Source organism: Protopterus annectens, chromosome 3.part1 (genome assembly GCF_019279795.1).
Source record: "Protopterus annectens isolate FY-2018-M chromosome 3.part1, PAN1.0, whole genome shotgun sequence".
Taxonomy (NCBI): domain Eukaryota; kingdom Metazoa; phylum Chordata; order Ceratodontiformes; family Protopteridae; genus Protopterus; species Protopterus annectens.
This window is the reverse complement of record NC_056732.1, coordinates 1045870221-1045892451: the sequence shown is the minus strand read 5'-3', so window position 1 is coordinate 1045892451 and position 22231 is coordinate 1045870221. Positions and strand designations below refer to the sequence as shown.

Below are 22231 nucleotides of genomic sequence, written 5' to 3'. Positions count from 1 at the left end.
ACTTATGCTTGATGATGTACGTGAGTAAATGATCACTCATATCCTCTTTGAGCGTACCTGCATTGTACTGGTCCGGGTGATTGTTGATAAGAATCCAGTCAAGGATACTATCTTTGTTATGGGTTTGCCTATCCTGGTAGGAGTGGATATAAGCTGGGTGAATCCGTGTAGGTTTATAAGGGTTGACAGGGATTCAGCGGTGCAGGAATTCCGATCAATATTAAAGTCACCTAACACCATAGTTTCTTGGGGGTGAGTGCAGGTTAACCAGTGGAGACCGTCCTCAAGGGTATTACTGTTGTTGTTGCCTGGGAGGATGTAAATACATGCAATGTTAATACTTTTATTTTTGTTGAGTTGTAATTTAGTGATTAGGTTTTCAGCATTGTTCAGTAAGGGGGGTTGTGGGGAGGCTAATGTTACCTCTAGTGTGATTTTACAGAGAACAGCTACACCACCACCTTTTTTAGTTTTACGGCCTACTCTATGAATGTCGCAACCTGGTGGAATTACCTCAGCATCTTTGGTATCTAGTTTTAGCCAGGTTTATTTTAGACATAACAGATCCAGGGAATACGTTGCTAATAGGGCATGGAGGTTGTAGATCTTATTGTTTATACTCCTAATATTTAGATGGCAGGCTAGGAGAGAGTTAAGGGGTCTTTTAGATAGTGAGAGGTGAGGAAGGGTGACGTACTTGGCACTAGTGTCAGGTGGGGAGGATGGGCCAGGATTTGGGTGGATGTCACCATTCATAGCTAGTCTGTGGCTTAAGGTGGAAATAAATTTGAGGGCTTTATATATGTGTTTGATATCTTCTTCTTCTGATTTCGGCTGCTCCCGTTAGGGGTCACCACAACGGATCAACTGTTTCCATTTCTTCCTGTCCTCTGCATCTTGCATGTCCTCTCTCACCACATCCATAAACCTTATCTTAGGCCTTCCTCTTTTCCTGTTACCTGGCAGCTTCATCCTTAGCATCTTTTTCCCAATATACTCTGCATCCTTCTTCAGCACATGTCCAAACCAACGTAATCTTGCCTCTCTGGCTTTGCCTCCAAACCTTCCAACCTGGGCTGACCCTCTAATATACTTATTCCTAATCCTATCCATCCTTGTCACACCCAGTGCAAATCTTAACATCTTTATCTCTGCCACATCAAGCTCCAACTCCTGCCTTTTTGTCAATGCCACTGTCTCCAACCCATATAACATAGTTGGTCTCACTACCCTCTTGTAGACCTTCCCTTTCACTCTTACTGGTACTCGTCTATCACAAATCACTCCTGACACTGTTCTCCACCCACTCCATCCTGCCTGTACTCCCTTCTTCACTCTCTACCACACTCATATAATGTTTGTTTTTAAACCTAATAGTTCTAGGTCTGATGAATTGGTAGTGTATAGTATCGGATAAGTGGGGATTGTGGAGGGATATAACTCGGTCTGTCATTAGATGTGAGAGAGGGATTGGTTTGGTATAATGGGTGATGAAAACATAGGTAAGGCCAGTCTTCATAATAGGTAGAAAGATATGGAATGAGTTCTGGGCAGGAATAAATAGTCTCTTAAAATCTGGCTACTCTGACACCCCTAACCCCATAGGCACTTCCCAAAACAACCCTAAACAAACCGCTGATGCCTTCAATACATTCTTTACTGAAACTGGCCAGTCTCTTGCTAATCAGTTATCCCCCAATATCACCTCTCAGTCCACCTCCCCTAACACTTCTATTCCCACATTTCAACTGCAACCAGTACCTACATCACTTATCTATTCTCTTCTCCACAAACTTAAAGCCTCCTCTCCATCTGCTGACCTTCTGCCTGCTCAGTATCTAAAAACTGCAGCCAAACCACTAGCCTATCCCATTTCCATTCTGATTAACAGAACCATTGTCGAAGGCTATATTCCTTCTGTCTGGAAAATTTCACATATCATTCCCCTGCATAAGGGTGGAAATTCAACAGAACTCTCAAACTACCGACCCATAGCCCTACTCTTCCCCCTGGCTAAAATCATGGAAAAATGCATACAAAACAACTTCTTAATCACCTGTTGAATAACCTACTTGCTGACTGTCAGCATGGCTTCAGACCTTTCCACAGCACCACTTCAGCCCCCCTTTCCTTTACTGACTATATCAACAAAAATCGAAATAATAATATCCTTACCTTTGCTCTCTTTATTGACCTATTCAAAGCCTTCAATATGGTCAATCACCAGATACTCTTAAATTAATTAAAACATTTTCACTAGACTCAAGAGCTATAATGTGGTTCCACTCCTGTCTTCATAACAGACAACAGGCAGTGCTCTGGCACAGTAACTTATCCAACCACTTGCCCATTACCCTCGGAGTACCACAAGGTTCTATACTTGGCCCCCTTTTGTTTTCTATTTTTATTAATGATCTTCATACCAGTATTTCCTCTGCAACCTGTATACAATATGCTGATGATTCTACTTTGATTTGTTCTGCTTCTTCCCCCTCCGAACGGCACTCTATCACCCAACAGACTTTCCAAACTGTTGAAACCTGGTTCCTAAAATGATGCTTAATCCTAAACCGCAAGAAAACCAAACTGTTACTGTTCTCCCCCACCTGAAAATCCTCTCCTCTCAACTTCTCTGTCTTGTCTAGTAATGGCACTAACATATCACCTGACCCCACTACCAGGCTCCTCGGAGTAGAGACAGACAATAGCCTATGCTTTGACTATCACATCAACAACACCATAAAATTAGTTAACAGAAAACTAGGCTCCCTGTATAGAATTAAACCATTCCTTACTCCACTTACCAGAACTTCCATTGCCCATACCCATCTGATTTCTTCCCTCCTTTATGCCTCCCCTATTTACACATTCCTGTCCAAATCTAACCTCTGCAAACTGGCTGTTGCCTATAACAGTACTGCCAGATTTGCCTCTGGCTCTACTTTTAGAACCCACCACTGCATAAACTTAAAGCAAGTAGGATGGCTTGAGCTGCAAAATCTGATCTTATATCACCAGCTCTCCTTAGCTCATAAAATCCTCTACAAACCCACTAACACCCCTATACTCGCCTCCCTTATCACTCCTTACTGCAACCTTAAAAGCCTATGTTCTTCTTAGAAACTTCTTGTATCAACTTACAAATCCAATAACATGGCAGGCAAATCCTTGTTCTCAAACACAATAGGTTAAGCCTGGAACTCTCTTCCTGACAACCTCACTGCTATGTCTTCTTTTCCCTTTTCAAATCCCAACTCAGAACTCACCGGCTCTGCCCCTGTACTAACCCTGACTATCTTTCAATGTGCTACTAATACTTTCTATTCTCCTTCATACAAATCTTACACTAAATCTTTTCTATTGTCATGCATAATTTGTTTACCCTTAGTCTGTAATTAATTTCTAATTGTTGCTTCTGTAAGAACATGCTAATGCTAATACTATTATATTTTTTCTCAATGAACTAAATTTGTAAATTCTGATATTAATGTCTGTATCTGGAGCTTTTCTCCCTGGGCCTCTGCTCAAAATGGACATATATCCAGCTGGACCAGACGGGGAAAAAATGTAAAATAAAATAAATAAAATAGTAGGGCTAATAGTGATGGTAATAACAGTATATTGGATGATAACATAGTGCCTAGCTATCGCTTGAAGAAGGAGTTGAACTTAGTGCAGGGGTAATATGTAATTACCAGTAAGTAAGGGGCAGACATATAGTCTACAAGGATGTCTTTGATTAGATGTAGAAGGAGGGGTGGGGTTCTTAGAGTTTGAAATTTAGCACTACTGGGGGCAGGTGGAATTAGGGAACAGGGAGGGGCGCGGAGTGAGCCCGAGCGGAGCGGGGCTAAAACCAGGCCACAAGGTAACCTTTTTGTGAAAGTTAGAGAGGTACTGCTTAGCTTAAACGTTTTAGTTTTTTAGTGGCTATAATTCTTAATACAAGTCTTAGCCTTTTAGATACGAGTTTTCCTCAATTTTATACTGCAGCTAGCATATTTACAAGGTTATTGATAGGTAGTTACTGCATTGGTTAACTATAGCATTTTAGTAATTGGGAGTCTGGGCTATCGTGCTAGTGCTGAGGACACAGTTGGCTTAAAATACTTGAAAGAAGTACAAATTACACGTAATATTAACATTTTATGTTTTCAATATGAGGGCAGGTAGAGTAGTTTCCCGTTTATTTTCTGGGTGCAGTTCTTTAAACTTCAGCACACCATAGAGGGGATAGACCTGGTAGGGACATAGTGAGAGCTAATTTATAGCTAGATAAAACAGCTATACAACGCTAACATCAGCAGTACATTTAGGATCTTTTGCTTTTAGAAGAAGCAAGCCTTTTCATTAATAGCAATAACAGTATGCTGCATCATAGAGACAAACAGAAATTAACCACTCAGATAATATTACTAAATCACAGACACTTACTTCAGTAGCTCTGAGAACAGTAAATATATGAGCATATAATCCACCTGTAATACTTAAAAGTAGGACAAATTAGAAGGCAAAACTTCTTGTTATGAGTAGCACTGTTCGTTTCTGAGATATGCATTAGCGTTTTTTTTTTTAAAACGTACTTTAGCAGTGTGTACTAGTGATCAATATAGAAGTTTTTAACACTTTAACCGTCAGTTAAGCTAAAAACATTCCATTTTCACAAGCTAATTAAACAACTGGAGTAAGAAATAAGAAAGAATAATTATAGTTTGACTATGTACATACCGTGTTTATCAGAGGCAGGTATACAGGTCCAACAGCACTAGGGATTTGAAATATGGCACCAAAATGATGACAATGTATAACCTTGGTTCAATTAGGTAGAGTAGGGGGAGGAGCAGGGAGCGGGGCTAAAACCAGGCCACAAGGTAACCTTTTTGTGAAAGTTAGAGAGGTACTGCTTAGCTTAAATGTTTGTTTTTTACTGGCTATAATTCTTAATACAAGTCTTAGTATGAGTTTTTCTCAATTTTATATTGCAGCTAGCATTTTTACAAGGTTATTGATAGGTAGTTACTACATTGGTTAACTATAGCTTTTTAGTAATTGGGAGTCCTGGGGCTATCGCGGTAGTGCTGAGGACACAGTTGGCTTAAAATACTTGAAAGAAGTACAACATACACTTAATATTAACCTTTTATGTTTTCAATATGAGGGCAGGTAGAGTAGTTTCTCGTTTATTTTCTGGGTGCAGTTCTTTAAACTGCAGCGCACCATAGAGGGGAAAGACCTGGTAGGGACATAGAGCTAATTTAGAGCTAGATAAAACCGGTGCACACGCTAATATAAGCAGGGCATGAGCAGTACATTCATCCATCTATCAGTAAAGGTTTTCAATCTAAAAGCCATCTACTCTTCCTTATTTCTCAGGACCTAAGGAAGGTCAAACAGGGAGAAACTGGTGGTGTTCTTAACTATACTCCTGGCTTATTTCATTTGTCTAAAACCTAAAAGAAGTCCCATGTGGATGAATGATGTGCGGTCTTTAATAACCACCAGCTGTGATTGTCCAAATACACCATTGTTTAGTATGTTACAACCTCTGAAAAGAGACATAAAAGATAGCTAAGACATGCTTCAGGATGTATCCAAACATGACACATACCTCCCAACTGCCCAGATTTTTGCCTTGTATGTTGGGCTGTTCCTTGTAAAATTTGTGTTTTTTTGGAAAATCACTGAAGATTGAAGTCAATAAGTAATGATATAGATTTAAGTTTTGTACTTCATATCCTTCAGAAAATGCATGCTAACACAAATCCTATTATTCTAGCTACTTTCTAAGTATATACGAACAATATTTAAAATCTTTCCCTGTTCTTGGGCCTTTGCCCCCCATTATTTTAGCCTTTGTCCAGATTTCTTGCACTAAAAGGTTGAGAGGTATGAACATGAGTAAGTATGTAACATGTTGCGTTAGGCCTAGGACACTGCAGCACCTTATCAGGTGAGAACTTTGCTGGGCAAGATAACGTGATAAAGTGATATTTTGCTGTGTGTCACCGTGTAGGTGTGACATATTTAGGACAGGTTGAGGAGAAACGCACAATTTTCAGAGCATGTATGCTTGTTATGAACAGCTTATATTCATTATGGGGAACTATTGAATCAGTTTTAAAAATGACTTTAAAGTTTGGAAATCAAAGAAAATGTTTCCTTTGTTATTTTATGTTCACATGTAGTGCTGATCTAGAGTAGTCATGTTAGATTATCTAAAAGTAGGAAAGCAATATGACAAAGGAGCAGGACAGGGTAATATGGGATGCATAAGATGAATTATCACTAGAGGAAAACAAGTTGTTTTTGTTCCTTTTTATAGATAACTGGTAGGATCCTGGTTGAAGCATTTTGGGCTGCTGTGGAGACTTTCACCAGATAAAAGATATATCAACATGTCTCAAATGAGAACAACAAAACATGATGATTCAAGTGGAAAATAACTTGAGAGTCATATTGAAACAGATTAGGAGAGCCTGAGAAGTGCAGTCTTGAAGACTGTGTGTGTGCGTGCACTTGTGTGTGCGCGTGCGCGCTTGTGTGTGCACGCTTGTGTGAGTGTGCGCGCTTGTGTGTGTGTGTGTGTGTGTGTGTGTGTGTGTGTGTGCATGCTTGTGTGTGTGCGCTTGTGTGTGCGCGCGTACTTGTGTGTGTGTGTGTGTGTGTGTGTGTGTGTGTGTGTGTGTGTGTGTGTGTGTGTGTGTGTGTGTGTGTGTGTGTGTGCACGCGCTTGTGTGTGTGTTTGCGCGCGTGCATGCTTGGGATGTGCAGGCTGAAATATACAAATCTTAACGGAAGCCATACAGTCTATGTAAGCAAAATATTAAAAAATGGAAGGAGAGAGAGAAAGAAATTAACACATATATGAGGTAACAATTTAAAGATACAAAGCAATCCTCTCAGGGGAAATGCATGAAGTAACAGTTTGTTAAAACATGGGTAGAGATGACATTTGATCTGATGATGTCAATCTTCACGTAATCCTTGACTGTGGGGTTCATTTCCGAGCCCCGGAACTGAGACTGCCTTCCAATCTCGTGTCTTCCAAATCTCTCTTGCTAACCTGTACCCATAATGCTTCTCCCCAAATCACCTCAGATCTCATTTGCCACTTAAAAGTGCCAGACGCATTCTGTCTGAGCTCTCAAGCGAAAGCTATTGTTTAAGTAAACTGTAAGTTAGACTCTCTTAATTTCTTCTTTCTAGTATCTCTTATATCTGTGCACCCTGTTCTTACCTTTGACAGTTTAACTTGTGTTTGTATGTTTGTTTTTCCTTTTATCTACTGTTAGGTAGTTTTTCTCAAGTATGATCATTGGTACTTTTCTCCCTTTTACCTTTGGGTATTGTTAAGTACCATAGTGGGTATTTTCTCCCTACTTGCCTTTACTTAGTTTACAAAAAAAAGCCCTTTCCTCACTCACTTGTTAGTACAACTGTTTGTGTGAGTGTGTGTATGTGTGTGTGTATTGTGGCCCTTGTCTTTTTTGTAATGGTCTTATTTAGATGATTTTTGTGCTGCAGTGACATGGGCATCTCCTCGTACCTTTATTACTCATTATAAACTGGACTTGGTCTCTAAGGGACATGCATCATTAAGCTCGATGGTGCTCAGGAATATTCTTCCATGAGACCAGCCAAGATTCAGGAAGCTTGGGACTCTGTCCCACAGTCAATGATTATGTGAAGATTGACAACATCAGGTAAAGAAGTTATGTCTTACCATAACGTTCCATCTGTGTTGTCGATCTTCATTAATCCTTGACATTCCCTTCCTCCTTCCCCCTACCCTAAGAACTTTTGGTGGATCAAAGCTCTCCAAAGATTGGCTTTCAGTTTAAAGTCTCAGATAAGGCCTCTGATCTGTTATTCTCGTCTGTCTCTATTGTTTGCAAACTCGATCTGAGGTGGTTGAATGTATTTAATTGACTTGTACTGATGAAGGGTGTAGACCCAAAAGCTTTGCAATAAAGATTTGGTGTGTTTTAGAATTGTGGTTTGGGGAGGAGCATTATACGTAGAGCTTAGCTCGAGAGGTTTGGAAAGCACGAGCTGGAATAATGGCTGAGTTAGTTACAAAGCTCGGAACAGAGCCCTATAGTCAAGGATTAGTGGTGATTGACAACACAGGTGGAATGATAAGGTAAGACATAACTTCTTTTTATGAGGATGGGTGGAAAAATATCCCAGTTAACTTTTAGTTAGCACTAGCACTGTGAATGGAGGTGGATTGTTCCTCATCTCTTTAGTAATAGGTTTTAATTTCCACACTGCTGGATATGGCTTAGCTAAGCCAGGGTAACTCTTATGAGAAGAATGGAGAAATGCGTGAAAGCTGTAAAATATCTTGATTTTGCTTCTGTGTCTTAGTGTTTCAGTGCATTTGTCTTTCTATTGTATTAAGTTTAGTAGTATTTTACCAGTGTAGCAAAGTAGTACTGTGTGGCATATGTGTTGTAGCATTCTTCAGCCAGTGAGGTACTTCCTAGTCTGTTGCTGGGAAGCACCTCAGGATGCCAAAGGCAAGATTGGTTTAGGTAATTTATAGCTGATCTATTAATTCTCCTGTTGTCTTGCTGTGAAACACATCTGTGTGCCAAAGTCAAGTTTGCATTAAGCAATTTGTAGCATACCTAGCAGTTGAAGAAAATGATAAACTGGATGCTTTGCTTTATTTTACTATTAATGCTTCTTCCTCCCACATCCTAGTGTCTTACCAGGGCTCCTTGTTGCTTTGTCACATTGCTTGCTTATCTGTCATCAGCTAGAACTACCTTGGATTATTTTCAGCATTTCTTACTGCTGCTGTCTGCACTCACTTGTGTACACCTTATGTATGCAGTATTTTGCATTTTTTTATGTAGTGTTTAAAATATCATGATGTTAAGTTGTCAAACTCGCCTTCATTCTTGCTGGATGGGTTCGGAGCCGATCCTCGGCTCCGACTCGGCACTTGCTAAGCTCGAGAACTCATTTTACCAGCTCGAGGCAACCCTATATCCCATGATGCAAGGAGTGACTACCTCATATCTTGTTTGCCGCTTCGCGAAGAGGTCTCCTTTTTACCAGCTCAGGTAAAGTTTTCAATTTCTTCAGATTAGTCAGAGTTTTTCCCCTTATTTTCTATTTGTCCTTTATTGGGTATATTTTTTGTACTTATACTTGTCACCTACCCTATATTCCCTTCCTTTAGGTTAGGATTTATTTCCTTCAGGCCTTAAGCCTCCCCCTCAGTTAATTCCTGTCAGGTTGTGTGTGTGTGTTTTTTTTGGGGGATTAACTGTGTGACTGTTGTGTGTCTGTCTGTTTCTTGAACATTATTATGTCTAAAGAGGTAAAGGTCTCAGACTTCAAGAAGTGTGACTCGTGCTGTCAGAAAATGTCTCTGACAGACGGTCACACTTCTTGTGTGTATTGCCTGGGGCCTTTACACCTGCAGGACTCCTGTGCCATTTGTCACTCCTTTAGCCAGAGAGTCCTGCAGGAACGAAGAAATAAATTAATTCTTCATGGCTTGTTAAAGCCTGAGGGTTCTCCGACCAAGGCTGGGTCGGTTAAACCCTCTAAGCCATCTAGAGCCCAGGCTGTAGTTTCTAAGCCTTTGGCTGTGGCTCCGACTCCTTCAGAGTCGAGATCGGCTCCAGCTGGAGCCGATCTTTCTTCTTTGGAGATTGTTGTGTCGGCTCCGTCCGGCTCCGACACACAAAAACCTATTACTTTGTCGGCTCCGGCCGGAGCCGACGTGTCTTTATCCAATATTGGAGCCGACAAGTCTTCGGCTCCATCTGGAGCTGAGGGGTCGTCGGCTCCGATGGCTCCATCCAGGAAGAGATCTCGGTCTCCTTCCTTGGAGTCAATTCGTTCGGCACCGGGATCTCCTCTTTTGTCGGAGTGGAGCCATCGGAGCCGATCTTCAAGATCTTCCAGGCTATCAGATCACGATTTAGAGAGGGTGGTAAGCAGACTGTTGAAGTCACAGGCACTAGCCCAAATGCTCCATAGCCCGTCTCAACAGACGTCTGCTATTTCTCTTCCCCCCCTGAACTTCCTCCTCCGACTCTCCTTCAGAGTTCGGAGCCGGAGCTTCTCGGAACGGTGACCGTGGGTGCGCCGGAGCCGATACTTCCCCTTTTGGCTCCGACGTCTTCAGCTCCGATCTCCTCCATAAGACCTTCGTTGGAGGGATCCGGTCGTCGAGTTTCCCTTGTCGGCTCCGAGGGGGCGAGTGGCATCGGACCCTTGTCCGACCCTGCTCTCCCTCTTGGAGCTTCGGCATTGGTGAGCTTGGCACCGACATCGGCTTTGGAGCCTTCTCTTTCGGTGGGGCCAGGGATTCCTGTTTCTTCGGGGCGGGAGTCTTCTGGACTCCCTGGGAGAGGAGCCTTCGAGGTGATGAGGAGTGTCCTAGCCCCTGAGCTAGGTCAACTGTCTATTCCTTTAGCTCCTCCATCTTCGGTGCCTGTTGATGTCTCTTGCCAGTCTCTTGCTCCCGCACCCAGAGATCCATCGCCCCAGGTTTCCCCATTGGGAATAACTTCCTCTTCCGAGGTTTCTCCTGATCCTGCAGCAGAACCCCCGCGTAAGAGGACGTGTAAGAGGAAGCACACAGACTCCCCTGAGTCTACTACATCAGATACCGACTTAGATGAGTCGGAGGGTTCCTCACGGTCCCCCTGTGAGGATGTCTCCTTTTCAGACATCCTGGAACTCCTTAACCCCTCCGAGGATGAGTCGGTATACCTGGAGGCTTTCGGATCTCGACCCTCCACCTCCTGGGTGTCTCCGCTTTTCAACCCACTCATGCAAGTAGTGGCTCGTAAGGCATGGGCAGCCCCGGATTCTGTGGAACCAGTTCCTAGGAGGCCCTCCAAATTCATTACAGCCCCTGCAGACAAACAGTTTCTTTCTAAGGGCATTCCTGTTGATGCTATGGTGGTGGCGGCGGCCACCAAGAAGGAACTTGCTGATCCTTCGGTACCTGTCCATCCTCCTAATAAGGATTCTAGGACCATGGATAGGTACGGCAAGCGGATGTTTTCTTCAGCGACCTTTGCTATGCATTCGCTGAACTACCTTTGTCACTTTACCAGACTTCAGAGAGACATTCTCAAAGAACTAGGTGAAGTGGTTCAGGATCCTTCGGCCACTGGGGCTCAGGAAAAGATTGCCTCACAGCTAGGAATCCTCAATTCTTTGACTAACTCCTCCATGCGGCTCATTTCTTATGCAGCCGATGGGGCGAGTAGGGCCGCAGGCACAGGAGTGGCACTTAGGCGTCAGGCCTGGATGCGGCTTTGTAATTTTGCAGACCCTTTTAAGGCGTCCTTCACCAATACCCCCTTTGACGGTTCGGCTTTGTTCGGGCCTCAGGTGAAGGATACATTGACCAGGTGTGAGCAAGATGGCAAGACCCTTTCTGCCGTAGGAGTCCATTTCTCCACCCCTTCAAGACCCTATCCAAAGGGTCAGAAGGGAGGGAAAATGTGGTTCCAAGGAGTCACGCCAGACACACGTGGTCAGTTTACCCCCAGAGGCAGAGGGGGTAATAATAATAGGCGCCGCCCTAGGGGCAGAGGGGGTCCGCAGAATCAGGGTAGCAGGGAGACTCTCCCTGATAAACCCTTCCAGCATCCCTGAGGTGTTGCCCGACTGCCCACCCTTGGAGGCAGTCGGGGGAAGATTGTCGCTGTACCCAATAGCCTGGCGTTCCCTCTCTCAAGACAAATGGGTACAGTCGATCATATCCGAGGGCTACAATATCCCTTTCGAGAGGTATCCCGTTCCTCATCATTCCCTTCCAGACGTCTCACCCGGTCTAAGGGAATTGGCAAAACAGGAGGTATCAAAACTCCTAGCAAAAGAGCCATCCAAATAGTGCCAGCAGACCAAGTAGGATCCGCACCTACTCAAGATTCTTTTGGTCCCCAAAAGGACGGGAGATTGGAGACCAATTTTAGACCTCAGCAAACTAAACAAGTTTGTCAAGAAGGCAAGGTTCCAGATGGTCACGCTTCAGTCCATTCTACCCTTTTTGGGCAAGGACAACTGGATGTGCTCAATAGACCTTCAGGATGCGTACTATCATATAAAGATTCACAGGCGCTCCAGAAGGTTTCTCCGCTTTCGGCTGGGGTCCAGTCATTTTCAATTCAAAGCCCTGCCCTTTGGCCTCACTACAGCCCCCAGAGTGTTTACCAAATGCATGGCAGTGGTTACGGCTCATCTGAGACGTCAAGGATTCCAGGTGTTTCCGTATCTAGATGACTGGCTCCTCTCCGCCACCACCAGGCATCAACTTCTCAAGGCCAGAGACCACACTCTGCAAACCTGCAAGCAATTGGGGATTTCAATAAATTTGAAAGAATCTTCTCTGTCGCCTTGCCAATCTATTACCTTTATAGGCGCAGAATTAGACACTGTCAGCATGTCAGCCAGACTCACAGAACGAAGAATTCTGGACATTCAGAAGTATGTTCGGATCATATTACTCAGCAAGAAGATCAGAGCCAAATTTGTCCTGAAGGTTCTGGGTCTTATGGCTGCGGCCATTGTTCTTCTGCCATTAGCCCGCTTCCACATGCGTCTTCTGCAGTGGATGTTGTTTGCTCAATGGTCATTCCAGCAACTCCCCATGAGTCACGAGATTTTTGTCACGCAGTCGTGCAAGAGTCATCTAACCTGGTGGATGTCTTCTCCTCTGCTCCATCAGGGCCGACTGTTTCTTCCCCCAGTTCCGGTTGCCACAGTCACTACGGATGCCTCTCTGATCGGGTGGGGGGGGGGTCATTATCAGGGCAGGATGGTCCATGGGACTTGGCAACCCATAGAATACCATCTGCACATAAATGTCCTAGAGATGAGAGCAGTGCTTTTAACGTTGCAAGCCCTCAACGACTTTCTTCCCTTAGGGACTATTGCAGTTCAGACGGACAACATGTCTGTAGTCTGGTATATCAACAAGCAGGGCGGCACCAGGTCCTACCCACTGTGTCAAGAAGCTCTCAGACTTTGGCAATGGGCGATCTCCTCTCATCGGTTTCTGATAGCAACGCATATCCCCGGGAGATCCAACCTCTTAGCGGACAGACTCAGCAGAGCTATTCTCATGCCACACGAGTGGTCTCTCAAGCAATCGGTAGTGGACGAGATATTTCAGAAGTGGGGCTTCCCTTCCTGCGACCTTTTTGCTACACCCCAAAACAGCAAATGCCCGGACTTCTTCACCCTTTTTCCTCTACCAGGCCATTCCCCGAGAGACTCTCTAACCCAGGATTGGCCCCGGGGACTTCTGTATGCCTTTCGTCCTTTTCCACTGATACCACAAGTTATTCAGAAAGCTACCGTATTGAGAGCCAAGTTGATCCTCATTGCCACTTACTGGCCTCGACAAATTTGGTTTCCGTCCCTGCATCGTCATCTCCTGGTGCAGCCTTGGCATCTGGACCCAGTTCCAGACCTTCTGACCCACCAGTCGGGTCAACCGCACCGGGCCATTCGTTCTCTCAACCTTACTGCTTGGTTGCTCCACTTCCTTCCTTAGCCAGGCTTCCTATGATCTCTAACCCTGTTAGGGATATCATAGTAGCTTCTCTTAAGTCCTCCACCATAAAGATTTATGCTAGTAAGTGGAAACGCTTTTCTTTCTGGGCAAAGTCTAAACACTTAGATCCCTTTACTGCTCCAGTGCATTCAGTTCTGGATTTCTTAGCAGAGATTTTTCAATCAGGGTCTTCTGCTTCTACAGTTAAAGTCCAATTGGCAGCAATCTCTAATTTTCATGTTGGTTTAGCAGATCAAAACATAATGTCCCACAAACTTTGGCAAAGCCTTTCTCAGAGGTATATTTCTCCTGAAGCCTCCAATCAGAGATCCCCCTCCGCAGTGGGATTTGAACTTAATGCTGGCATCCTTGATTCTACCCACCTTTGAACCGGCTGCTACATGCTCCTTAAAGTTTCTTTCCTGGAAAACAATTTTCTTGGTGGCTGTTACTTCAGCTAGAAGGGTTTCTGAACTTCAGGCCCTTTGTGTCCCTTCCCCTTACTTGTTTTTTCACAAAGATAGGGTATCTTTAAGACCTAATCCATCTTTTTTGCCCAAAGTTGCTTCCCAGACTAATCTTAACCAATCTATTGATTTGCCATTTTTTTCCCTAATTATTCAGACAAAGCTGAACAAAAACTTCATTGCTTAGATGTCCATCGTCAACTCAGATATTATTTGGACAGAACTAAACAATTCAGAAAATCTGATCAACTATTCCTTTCTTATGCAGAGAATAGAAGAGGTCTCCCAGTCTCTAAAGTGACCTTATCCAGATGGCTGTCTTCTATCATTTCTTATGTTTATCATCTTAGAGGCAAGCAACTGTCCTCAAAACCAAAAGCACATTCTACCAGGAGCCTGTCCACATCCACAGCTTTTCAGGATAGGCTACCTATTGACACCATTTGTGCAGAAGCCACTTGGGCCACTCCTCACACCTTTGTCTCTCATTACAAATTGGACTTGGCCTCCAAGGACAGGGCTAGGTTTGGTTCCACAGTTCTCAAGAGTCTCTTCCATTGAGCCACCCAGGATAGAGGTGCTAGGGACGCGGTCCCATCCAGCAAGAATGAAGGCGAGTTTGACAACTTAACATTTAGAAGTTATGTACATACCATAACGTTCCATGTTAGTTGTCTTCTCTCGCCTTCTTTCTTGCGTCCCTCCCTCCTTCCCCCGGGCCTGGACTGATTTTGAGGTTGTTCCTTCCTTTTGTTGGGGGTGTTGTCACTCTTTCCAAGAGTTCACAGTAGGATGAGTCACTACTGTTAGTGGCCATTGGCCTAGTTTCTCCTACATTTAGTATCTTCTTCCTTGGGAAGAAGTATTTTTTGGCAGGGTTTTTCTTCTAGCTACCAAACGAGATCTGAGGTAGTCACGCCTTGCATCATGGGATATAGGGTTGCCTCAAGCTGGTAAAATGAGTTCTCGAGCTTAGCAAGTGCCTAGTCGGAGCCGAGGATTGGCTCCGAACCCATCCAGCAAGAAAGAAGGCGAGAGAAGACAACTAACATGGAACGTTATGGTATGTACATAACTTCTAATTTCTTACTGTTCCTTCAAGCTTGTAAAGTTCCTCTTCATTCCTATTTCTCCTTTTATATGTGGCAGACAGCACAAAGGATTAAGAGTATAAGCTGTTAATGGACTACTTCCTGTAGTCAGCGGTGTGATTCCGTCAGCCTCAATTTGCTGCCTTTGTGACCCTAAACAAGACACTTCACCAGTGCTACTGGGCTAAGTCTGAAAGTCTATCTGGATTAGTGCTCAACTCAAGTTAACAAGTATAAATAATTAAATGAATTGCCCATTTTTGTGCCTTTTGGAAAAAACACGTTCTTTCCAGAAATACTGTAATGTCTTTCATAAAGACATTGCAAAGGACCAGACCAAGTACTGACTTTTGTGATAGCATGCCAGTGATGATTCATTCTTAGTGGGTGGCACAGTGGTACAGAGGTTAGAGCTGTCACTTCACAGCAAAAGGTACTCCAGTTCAGTTCTCAGCTGGGCTGCTTTCTGTGCGGAGTCTACATGTTTTCCCCTGCGTTCGCATGCATTTCCTTCGGGTGCTCTGGTTTCCTCCCACATTTCAAAGACCTGCATCTGGAACATTGCTCCTCAGGTCTCTGCTGAAAATGGGCTTTGTCCCAGTCTGATTTTTCCAGTAAGCAAATGTTAAATAAAATAAATAGTGTCCTGATATTTACCAATAACACTGTCACAACTCCAACACCAAGGCTAATTTGTTTGCTAACCTTTTGTGTAATACATTGCTGGCTATGGGTCTCAATTCTGAATAGAAAAGGAACAACTGACTAAATGCAGGCTGGTTCTATCATTCTGCTGTTGCTGGAGCACAGTGATATCTACAATGACAGACTGGCTTTGAAAGTAGCAGCCTGATTGTGCTTGCAAATTGGGATTTCTACCCATTAAACAGTTTGCATATTATAGAGATGGTTAATGAATATACAATTTTATGTTTTTTTTTTTTGCACACAACTGCAGTCTTGGTTAAATATTCATCTTCTTACTTTTGTACTAGTGATGAACATGTGTGCTAGAGGGGTAAGGGCACTGGGTCGGAAGGGCATAATATGCATGTGCAAGGTTTCCCACAGAGTGAAGTCTTCAACCCAAATAAAGCTTTGGTAAAAGAGAAAAAGAAGCATATATTTTGTGCACTCACTTTAACTGCAAACCTTTCTTCATGTTACACAGCATCCAGTAGGTATTTTAGGTATTTAGGCCTCTGCTGCCTGCAGCCAGCTGGCCCAGTTTTCTCCCTTCAACGGGAGAGAAAGATGGCTGAGAAGGGACTGTTATTTAGACATCTATAAGGATTTGTTTTTCTTCATTACCCTTAACCTCACATTCTCAGGCTTTTGTATGCACTGTCAGTTTCGCAAGTGACATGTCTCCTAAAGGTTGCGGTGTCCCCATCAAGGAGCCAGTGCTCCTGTGTGGTCTGTGTCCTCCACTGGGGGTTCTGTCACAGAACCATGGAACTTGACCCACCACCCAAAAAAAAAAAAAAAAAAAAAAAGAGTTGAGCTGACAATACAGCTTTAGTTCTCTCTTCCTTCTGCTAGCTCTAGGAGGTGCCTGAGCTGCTAATCAAACTCTGGTTGCCTGGGTTGTAATCCGGGTTGTAGTCATGATTACAACCCAGGCAACCAGAGTTGTTGTTTTTATAGCCCTGTCCAGCAGTGTGGCTAGCTATAAAAATGTTAGATGTTGAAGTATTGGCTGCCCCCATGCTGTTGTCATTTGTGTCAAATTGTACCCTCCCCACACCATGCTGTTGTAATCTTAGGGTAATATGCAAAAAGCAAACAGCATAATTTCACATACTTCTAGGTTAAATATAAAAAAGTTCTGCAAATGGATTGAACTGTGAGTGGTTGCAAGGTAACTGTTTTCATGGTGATTTCTGCTCTGGTTTCCCCCTTTTAGCAGCTCAACCAGATTCTTGTGTGAGTGTCATTACAGTATGCAGTTTCAGGGTGCACAGATGTATGACTACTAGGTGTGTGGATGTAAAGGGTGTACTGACAAGTTGAAATTTAATGGAATTACCATGGTGCACGTCAGGAACCTTTGATGTAAACACTTGCGGCATACTAGCTATTCTTGGTCCAAGTAAAAACTATAGTAGTTCATCTGGAGACAAATTATGGATGAAGAAATAAGACTAGTCAGTCACCTCAGTTAATTCTAATAACTGTTTGAATTGAGGTGCAAGGAATTAGGAATGGTATAATTAGATTTGTTACCTCTGCACTGTGCCTGCACCTTCTACACTCCTTATTTTCTGTCATGTGGCATGCCTTTTGGTAATATATAATTTCACTATATTTCCCCTTATATCTTTTTTGATCAGTTTATGTTTTGGTCTTCATTGTAGTTTAGGCACAGATTGTGTTTTTTCCTTGGTCTTGTGATGAAAACGTTTAGACTTTATTAGAAGACACTCATGATTTGCTCCCCCCTCAAGTCCACACAAACTTGTATGGAAGCTTCCATGATCCACAGCTGGATTCATATCCTCAATTCCTGTTGGTGTGCCTCCCTGTGCTCAGCCTCCTTCCCACTGGAACATATTTTGTTTTCATTTATTTAACACATTTCCATTTGGTTTTAATGATCGCAGTCTTTTCTTTTGGTATAGTGAAGATAGGTTTTTCATATCCAAAATCTCAATTCCTCTTCCTTCTGACTTCAAACTCTTCACTTTTTGCCTTTGCCGTGGATTCCTTTCATTTGCATTGTATCTTCATCTCCTACTGCACATTTTTGTTTTATTTCCATTTGCTTGTATTTCCATTTCTTTATTTTTCCTCTCATCCCTTTACTTTGCCATTCTTTTGCATCCAGCTGTTAAAAGCTTTACTGTTTGGTCCTCAGCACTTTATTTGTTGGAACAGCTACACCACTGCGAACCTCATTTTGGACACCTGCAGTGTTCTTTGTTCTTTTTTAATTTGAATTAAATGCTAAGGGAGGCTTTGTTGAAATCTGAACAGTTGAACTTTGCATCTCTAATGGTATTTACCTACTTTCTTACTATCTATTGCTCATTTTGATTTTGTATTTATTCTTAAATGAGCCCTCATTCATGTTGTTTAAGCTGTTTTTGTTCCACTTATTATGCTCACTGTCTTTGGTCACATTTTCCCTCATGATACTTGCTCCTCTAGTTTACTTTCATGGCAATATGGGGGAATAGTTTTCTCTAATGACTATTCATTTTTTCGACAGTTATAGCATGGACCATGGTTAGACTGTTTCCTATTTCCTTGTTCTCAGTATATTTTGTTTTACTGCCCCCTCTAATAAAACTGTCTTTCGGCTTTTCCCGGTTTGGGGTCGCCACAGTGGAACTCCAATCCGCTAATGATTGGCAGTGAATTTTTACGGTGTCGAGTTGCCAGCCCAGTGCCCAACCTTCAAGGAAGGCACACCCACACACGCAAGCATCTACCTGCATGTCTTTAAATTCATTCGACCGCAGGGAGGACATGCAGACTCCGCACAGAAGGCGCTCCAGCCAAGAATCGAACCAGAGAACCTCTTGCTGTAAGGCGGTAATGGTTGCAAAACCGCAGCCTCGTCTAATATACTTTCCAAATTTCCCCCACTTGGATTCCTTTTACCTCCTTCATAGGCACTTCATTCTTTCTTTGGAATGTACAGTTCTCTTCCAGGTCTTCATATGTAGCACCCCAGTGAGAACAGTCATGTTTTAGTCATCTGTTGAGTTTTTTGCTGTAGGCTTTGTTGCTCTTTATTTCAATCAATCCACTGTGATTCATTTGTTTCACTGGTGCTGGCTCCTGATTAGATCACCTGTTTCTCTTAATCTGATAACATGTCATGCTTCTGTTACCTGAGCAACAAGAAACATTTTTACTGGCGGAAGCTATTATACCAGAGTGATCAGTCAGTCCTATAATGGCAGAATCAGCAACATTTTCCATTGCCTTGTCTGAGCACTATTCCTTGGATTTTATAGATGTCTTGAGCTGCTACATTAGTGGGTGTTGAAGCAAGTCAGGTTATGCCTAATGTTATTTTTCTTATTCCTACTTTTTTGCACACATTTTTGTTAAGACAGGCCCTTTAGATCGGTACCCCTCATCTCATGTACTAGATACTATCACTCTGTTTTCCTCACTACCCTTTTTTATGTTATTATTTTAAAACCCACTGTTTAGTGGATTTAGGATTTCTGGTCCTGTATCTTCCCCATAAACTTCCATGATGCTATCAGATTTGTTATAGTTCCCCTTGGTATTGTAGCTTTCCTGGGATCATAAGGCCTTTTTTCGTTCTTTTTTGTTTTCCTAACTCAGTTTTCCCTACCTTCTTATCTTTTAATGTTGCATTTCTGTATGTTATGTATTTTTATGTCCTGCTTAGAAATTCACTAATGAGGCCTTGGCTTTTTGCCTTTCATCACTCCCTTCTTTCTTGTTCAGGCTGCCACTGTCCTCATACCAAAGTCTGACACTTTTTTCATCCCTGTGAGTGTTCACAAGTAGTAATGACCATGGGTATACTTGGTTAACCTTTGAACTTCCTGTGTACTTCAGTGATTGCCCCCCTCCATATATGTGTAGTCATGTGCTGATTGGAACACATTTCTTTCTGATGAGCTATTGAATTCCTCTTTCCTCGGGACAGTGAAATCATATTAAATGCTTTGCTTAGTTCCCCATATGCATGTGTTCTACTTGATTGTAACACTATTTTCCTTTTTGATTGGCTGTTAAATTTCACTTGTCTTAAGATAGTGAAGTCATGTTTAATTGGTTGGACCATTTCTGCTATTGGTGTACGTGTTTCTTGGTTGTTATTAGTAGGACTTGTGGATGTCGCCTACATCTTATTGGGGAACCTCTCCTTGGAGAGGAGCAACTTGCGACTGGTTTCTTACTGGATAGTTCTTTCTATGTAGTAGTACTTGGTACCAGGTCTCGCAGGAGCAACCCTTCCATCTTTTTCTTGATTCTCCCCCCTCCCCAGCTTGGTTTCCTTTTGTCTAAAATTTAATTTTGAGACCAAGCATCACAGTTCCCGCTGTACTGCATGGATCTATCCAAAAGTGGTTACTTTATCCACACTCTTTGAGTATCTCATTTCTGTTTTCTATCTTTCCTTCTGTCACATTTGGGTAACCTGCTTATTTCCCTCTGCATCTCCTTGGCTTTTAAAACTGTATTCCCTTCTTCCAGCCACCCACAGCCCCCTACTGTGTTAAATGTATTTTATGTCATCTAAATCCTTCTTGAGTATTTCTAAAGATGCTAGTTCCTTGCTAGGCTTTTTACTAAAAGCGTTGTTTCACAAAATACTCAAAACTGTTGCATCCTGTTGGGAATATCTCCAAGGCACTGACAGATGCTGGCCTTCTGCTTGCATATTTGATTCTGAACACCTTTTCATCTACTGTTGTGCATGCCCCTTTTGCCCTAAGCTGCCCACTCCCTCTCATGAGCATCCTTCAATTTTTCACTTAACTTGCCAGATTCCTTTGATGTATGCCTTATAATATGGCATTCATTTTTAAATTGCCTCTAAATTTTCTTCTTGGTGGCATAAACCCCTCCCCCACGGGGTCTTAATTCCTTGCTCTAGGAGTTTTTTTTCCTCTCCTTCCGGGATTGGATGTCTTTTCACTTGAGTCAGTGTCATTGAGTGTTTTTCCCCAAGTAGTTGTCCGGTCTGTCTGCTTCACCTCCATTGGCTCATTTGTTCTGTCTTCTTATTGGACTTTGTGTTCCCCAGCAAGCCAGAGTGTTCGATCCACATTATTTCTATGCCAACACATTGAACAGATTATTCTTTTTGGCTCCCTTTCTTCATTTTGCATACCTCAATGCTCCCATCCAGCATTGGGTCTACTAACCCCTCATCTTATCAGTAGACTAACATCAATTCTGGGTTGAAGCTGGTGCAGACAGTAAAAGCATCCTGTTGGAGGGGTCTTGCTTTAGTTGTTTTCTTTTTCTTTACTACCTACCTGTAATTTCTCATCCCTGGCCCCTGTGCTTGCCTACTTACATCCAAGGGCTACTTCCTCCTTGGACTGCACCTACCATCAGGGAGCACCATAAATGAAAAGTACCTCACCATCAAGATTGGGCAAACCCATCCCTCCCTGCCAGTGCCTTAGATGCCCAAGCCAGTAATTGAGTCTTGGTTGCCTGGACCTTAGTTATGGATTTCTCTCTCTCTAGAGCAACTACAGATTATGCTTGTTTTTAAAATAGCTGTAACCATTTAATATTTGTGATTTTTTTTTTTTACTTTTAAACTAGACTACTTTTCTATAGATGTCTTTCCTGATTACTTGATACAAAGAGTTTTTTGTGCATCTGTGTCAAAAACTGTGTGTGTGTATGTGTGTGTGTATGTGTGTATATATATATATATATATATATATATATATATATATATATATATATATATATATATATATATATATATAGTATGCAATGCAATGCCATCACATATGTGTATATGTGTCTTAAGTTGGTATAACTGCTTTTATATCCTGTGTGTTATCTGACCATCTCAAGGATTACTTGCATAAAATTACACCCTCTTAGTAAAAAAGTCTGCATATCATTGTTGGAGCCTTCCTGTGTCCTGAAAGAGTGCTCTTCAAACTATCTGGAGATATACAGAGCTGAGTATATTTTTCTGGCACTTCAGAATTGTGTACTGGTAATTGTTGTTTGACTAATTGTATACCATTGCTGGCTGACGTCAGAGTTGTGCACTGTTATTTTTGCTTCACTGTATAGTTTTTCAGATCTCTGCTGAAGGTGTTGGTTTTCCCATACCAACCCTCCCTATTCCTGTGTTTAAATTTGGAGGTTTTTGCAGTTGCCTGCCCCCACTGTAGATTTGGTCTGGGACACTCATCCCAGTCCCATCTCTTTACCTTTTTCTACCTAATAGACTACTTCTGCATTGTTTTTAGTCATTTTTAATTTAATTGCATTTTTTTAAACTGTTTGGTCTAACATTGCTTCATACTCAAGTGTGCTAGCTTGCACTGTATTTGAATTGTTTTGACTGCTGTTTTAGCTACTTTTCTGTATATATTAAAAAAATACCTTTCCTGTAACTAGTGTAGTCCAGATTCAGATTTGCTGTATCCAGGACTGTATGT

General features: G+C 42.5%; 1 protein-coding gene across 2 annotated transcripts in view; it reads left to right on the top strand.

Annotated features, from left to right (window-relative positions):
• The window catches only part of RAP1GDS1 (Rap1 GTPase-GDP dissociation stimulator 1), a 1654780-nt gene that overhangs the window by 590620 nt on the left and 1041929 nt on the right, over window positions 1–22231 (top strand). The gene's annotated exons all lie outside the window — the stretch shown is intronic.